Raw genomic sequence first — 6000 nt, 5'->3', positions numbered from 1 at the left:
TTGGTTGGTTTTAATTCATTTATTGTGTGCCATGTTGAAATTATATCATTCCTCTTTCTTCCTCAAAATACCAGACAGAGGTGCCAAGTCATGTGCCTTACAGAAGTCTATTACCAAGTCTATTACCTTAACACTAATTCATTTGTCATCCAAACTTGTAATCTCATAAAAAGATATCAAATTAGTTTGAGAAGATCCATCTACCTTAAACCCACCTTGATTAGCATTTAATTTTATTAGTCTCTTTTCATTCTTTATTGCTAAAGCTTTGCACAATCAATCCCATCACTGCTTTTTTTTCCCGGGGATCAAAGGCTGGGTAATGCTCTCTTGCTTTGGCCATTCTCTCTCCCTTTTAAAAATATTGGCACAATTTCAGCCTTCTCTGGACTGCTGAGACTTCTCTCATGTCCTAATGTGTCTGAACATTCATTCATTATTAGCAGCTTAAAAAACCTACCTTCTCAGATACAATTCTGAATCAAGAAATTTGGCAATTGCCATTTAACATGCTCTTTCAGGACTGCTAGGCTTAGAAGTAACTGTGTACAATGTCTCACCAGCACCACAGGCCATTTTGTCTGCAATGGCAAAGATATCTTAAAAGTCCACAATTTTAAAAATACCTCCCATTTCCATTTGGTTTTGTATTCTATACTGGTTTCAGCCATTGATAGCTTCTTCGTGTGTTTGTTTTACTTGTTCCTTTTTAACACAAATTCCTCCCTTCATATATCTTTTTTCTGAGTCTGCTTTTATTTACCCTCCCAACCAGGGTGAAGTTTTTTTTGAAACTCATCTGAGTCTCTCTTTATTCTGGGACTGCTCTTTGGCAAACTTGACTCACCCAACCAGGGTGAAGTTTTTTTTGAAACTCATCTGAGTCTCTCTTTATTCTGGGACTGCTCTTTGGCAAACTTGATTAAAAAGTTTGCAAATACCATCTCTATTTTCCAGCTTAAATGTTTTTCCTCCTCACTGGTGTGTTAACATTTGGCTTTATGAAATTTCTCTTTTGAAAGACTAAGAGTTTATCTGATGTGGTTTATATCCTTATTTTATGTTCACACAGTGGATGTGACCAAAGTTGTGCTGCTGATACCTCAAGCTGCTTCAGCACTCTCATTCTGTGAACGAGTTCTCCCTGTCCGCCAAGATGAGACATGATGTAGATGTCCCTGCTGGAAGTAGCCTTTCTGTCAGAAAATTGCCATCTGGGGAATTCAGAAATTCTGGCGGACTGAAATTTCCACTTTTTACCGTTCAGAACAAGCCGCCTCACAATGACAAGTGTGGGGTATGCTGCAAACAATATTGATACGTGGTTGAGTAGTAGTTTTCCTCTATAGGGATAAAAGATCAATTTAATTTCCTTTTATGACAGGGTAACCCACCTGTTGATCAAGGGAAGCTGATTGATGTCACTTTTTCCGACCTCGACAAAGCTTTCAGTACTGCCTCTCCCAGGATCCTTCTGGACAAACTTTCCAGCCCACAGCTGGATAAACACATCCTGTGATGGGTGAGCAGCTGGCTCAGGGGTCAGGCACACAGGGTGACAGTGCCTGGAGTGACACCAGGCTGGCAGCAGCCACTGGTGGGGTCCCACAGGGCTCCATCCTCAGCCCTGTGCTCTTAAACATCCTCATTTATGATTTGAATGAATATTAAGTAATTTTGCCAATAACACCAAACTGGGAGGAGTTGTTGACTCCCTCGAGGGCAGAGAGGCCCTACAGAGAGCCCTGGACAAATGACAGGGCTGGCCAGGCAGTTCCCACTCTGTGAGGTTCCAAGGGGATTCTGCCCCTGGGATGGGGCACCCCTGGCTGTATGGACAGACTGGGAATGAGAGGCTGCAGAGCAGCTGCAGGAAGGGACCTAGGGGTTCCAGGCTGTGGCCAGCTGCACATGGGCCAGCAGTGGCCTGGTGCCAGGAGGGACAGCCCTGTCCTGGTGCATGGCCAGCCAGGCCACAGAGGGCATTGTCTCGCTCTGCTCTGGGCTGGGGCAGCCTCACCTCCAGTCCTGGGAGCAGTTTTGGGGGCCACAATATAAAAATTATAAAAAGCACGTTAAGCTTTTGGAGAGTGTCCAAAGGAGGCCACAAGGATGGGGAAGGGTCTGGAGGGCAGTCTTTAGAGGAGTGGCTGAGGGCACTTGGTCTGTTCAGCTGGAGAAGGAGACTGAGGGGAAACTCCTTGCAGTCTGCAGCTTCCTCACAACTGAGAAGCAGGGGATCAGGAGCTGATCTCTTCTTACTGGTGACAAGTGGCAGGACCTGAGGGAGTGACATGAGGCGGTGTCAGGGGAGGATTCGGAAATTATGGATATTAACTGGATATTAGGAAAGGTTCTTCTGGACTGGATATTAGGAAAAGGTTCTTCCCCAGAGGGTGGCTGGGCACTAGAACAGGCTCCCCAGGACAGCGGTCACAAAATCAAATCTGCTAGAGTTGAAGAACCATTTGGACAACACTCTCACACACATGGTGGGATTCTTGGGGTTGTCTTTGTCCTGTGCAGGTCCAGGAGTTGGACTTTGATGATGCTTGCAAGTCCCTTCCAACCCAGGATATTCTATGATTCAATTGAATGTAATGTGTGAAGTGTGTATCACCTGGAGGGACACCACAAGCTTTGCTTCATAGGTCTAGTGGATAATATTGAATAAATATTCCAGTTGACTAACTTCATAGTTGCCAGCATCAACATTTTATAGTGTAAGCCATTTTCATTTCCCTTTTGCCCAGCTGATCTTTTCTAAAGAGATTATAAACAACTTAATCAACATTCCTGTCATGTGTCATCCTATTAGGTTTCATTAATATCAGCTAGTTCTAATGCATGGTTCTAAATAGGCAATTTCTATTCCTTGCATTTATTACCTGGGCTTTTAATCTTGATACATAATCAATTTAGGAATTTCTGCACAGCGTAGTCTGTCTCTATTATGTGTTGCCAACACCAAGAGTTTGAACAGTCTTAGGGTTTGGTGGTGCCTTCTTTTCAGACATTTCTGTTATTTGAAACCTCCCCTTGCATCTCCAGACAGTCCTGTCTTCTGCAGAAGTGGAGCTCTTCCAAGCCATGCAGTTTTTCTGTTGCCCTAAAAAGCAAAAATTATTTAATTTATACCTCCCAGTTAAGCAGCATTTTTACTGTCAGGTCCTTCCATCTTCTGATTTCCTTCATTTTCTTACAAGCAGACATCCCTCTCCCTCAGTCCCATTCTGAGTGTAAATTTTATACAGTTATATCATGAATCAGTGCAGCAATGTCTTCTGTTTTCAGGAGGTATTGTCCTTTGTGCTGTGGTTCCACTGTCAGCTCATCATTTTGGTGCCAGCCTGTCCTTTGTAGGATATTTTCCCTCCTCTTCTCCAAGCAACAGGAGCTTATCTTCCTCCCTGGTTTTGTCTTTCCCTGCTTCTTCCAGGTATCCCATGAGGGGACGCTCTCTGCCTTCCACTGTCCCAGTACACAAAATTCCTCAGACATGGGGAAATAGTAAGAAGGCTGTGCACTCTATTTACTTATCAATCATTAATTGAACAACTTCTGAAGCAAAACCCTTCCCCAGTGAATGGATCTTTTTGCTTGCCATAGCTCCAGTTCCTGCATTTGAAGTCTCATATCCCAGCCAAACTTTTCCTACAGAAAGGAAGCTGATCTCAAGCAGCCCAGGAAAGTGAAGGTCCAGCACAGGGGGCGTCGCTCTTGGCTTCTTCTCAGCTCAGCCAGACAAGACCAGGGTGCAAAGGTGAACATGGCTTCTTTTGAAAACATCTTGAAAAGTTTCATAAACCTTAGGGTGAGGTCATATAAAGATGCCTTTGACTCATTTGGATGCTCATTTTGCTGCTCAGTGCTCATTCTTCTGCTGAATTGAGAGGGACCAAGACCAGCACCTGCTTCTTCAGAGTGGGTTTTCTTTTTGCTCTCCTGAAACAACCAAAGCAAATCAAACTATTGCACTGAAGAGAAGCAGAAAGGGAACTGGCAGACCCCAGGGTTTTGCTGTGGCTCTCTGTGTACATTAAGATTTGAAGTGGCTGGGGCAGCCAGATGGATGTGGTGGCTGCCTGGCATTGGCCACCACCCTGGATATTACCTTGAAGGATGCCACTGTGTAGCCACATGGCTGGGGAGCAGGGCAGGTGGCTTCCCTTGGGGAGGGCAGTGCTTGAGCTTTCCATTCCACAGGCAGAGCATTTTACACCATGAGGGGGGTCCAACACCAGCACAGATGCCCAGAGGGGTGATGAGCTCTGCACCTTTGCAGATCCTCAAAGCTCAGCTGGAGCAGCCCTGAGCAGCTGCCCCTGCTTAAAGCAAGAGGTTAGACTGGATACTTCCAGAGGTGCTCTCACCTGAGCAACTTGGAAAAAAGACTTGGGTCATTTAGCTCTCCAGATTCAGTGGACCCTGGGCTTCTGACAAGGCCACCCCCACTGGTATCAGCACCCTCATTTAGTGGGAACAGCTTTGCAGTTCCCTGAAGTCATGTACACAGGAAAGGAAAAGCCTCTGAAATCATCAAGGAGTCAGGAGAAGTAACTGCCTCTTACAACTACCCGGACCTTTTAGAGAAAAAAAAGTCATTATTTTGTCTTTATTAAAAAATAATAATAATAAAAAAAAAAACCACAACACATACCACCTTCCTATTTCAACTTTACATGTGGGCTGTAAGTTCCTGATGATTTTTAGACCAACATCAGAACTGCAGAACATAACCACTATTAATAATGCCAAGGAGAGACTACTGAGACAAGGCTGTTCTTTAAAGTAGGTTCTCCTTTTTCACTCAGAGACAGAAACAAAGCCAATAGGGAGCACGAAACATCGCCATCACTTCTGAGAGCCCCATTCAAGTAATTTGCTTTCATACATTTTGTTGCTTTCCATCTCCCAGCTTTGAGTTCCTTTTGTTGTTTCTAATAGATAACACCAGCTTCAAAGTTTTGAGGAACTGTTCTTTTTCTGCCAGACTTGTCCTTTTTTCCTTTATTCCTTTAGCAAATATTGATTTATTTTTTTTTTTTTTTTATTTGCAAGTTAAAAGGGGCTGCTTTAACAAAGCACATCCAGGATCCAGGAGAGACAGGTGTCTTGCACTGTGGCATCCTGAGTTCATGTAGAGATGGAAGGACCCTGTCCTGACCAGCAAATGCAGCTGCACCCTTTTCCACTCCACCCACACAGCCTTGTGGATGGCAGAGAAAGTCCTACTATTCTGATTAAAATCTGGGGGCACTAAAAGATCTTGTATCTTTATTTTAAAGGATGGCATAAGCTTGGTAGCAGTTGGATTAAAAGCAGTTAAGAAATCCCCTACTTTTAATGCAGAAGAGGGCACAAAATTTTGGAGTTTGTTGCAGTGTTTGTGAGTGCCTGGTGACTCCAGCTGTTGTGCAACCAGCTCAGTGTTGACTCCAGTGCTAACACACTGACGCAGAGCTGCAGGCAGCTGATGAAGTGTCTTCATCATTGTTTGCTGAGTGCCTTGTCTATATTTTCATGATTTATTACTTCCCTGACTTTCTTAGGTGTTAGAAAGAACAATGAATCAATCCTAGCATTTTCAGAGTGGGGACTGCTAATTGCATGAGCTCTGTTTACCACTCGAGAGCTGCAGTTTTGACAAGTCTCTTGACCCCATGTTAATACACATGATTAATTATTGTTAAGGGTGTCTGCAGAAATGAACAGGATAGGTAACTCTTCAGAGGTTTTCTTCCTTTCTGAACAAGCAATAAACATAATTATGTTTACACTACTGGAACAGGTGGGGAAAGAAGGTGCTTTTGAAGGCATGGGGGTAAACCATTGTTGCTCAAAGATGGACATCCAGAGAGCACAGGCTGAAGTGATGGTGAAGCAGGTTGGAAGCAGTTCCTTCTCATAACACCTTGGTGGCTCCACGGCAGCTTTCCCTTTCCTGCGTATGTCACTACAGAGGATCTATGTCACTGCAAGTAATGGCACAGATGCTGC

This window comes from Agelaius tricolor, unplaced genomic scaffold (assembly GCF_023055355.1).
Source record: "Agelaius tricolor isolate 1412-34295 unplaced genomic scaffold, bAgeTri1.0.p SCAF_3, whole genome shotgun sequence".
NCBI lineage: Eukaryota > Metazoa > Chordata > Aves > Passeriformes > Icteridae > Agelaius > Agelaius tricolor.
Note: the sequence above shows the minus strand (reverse complement) of the source record.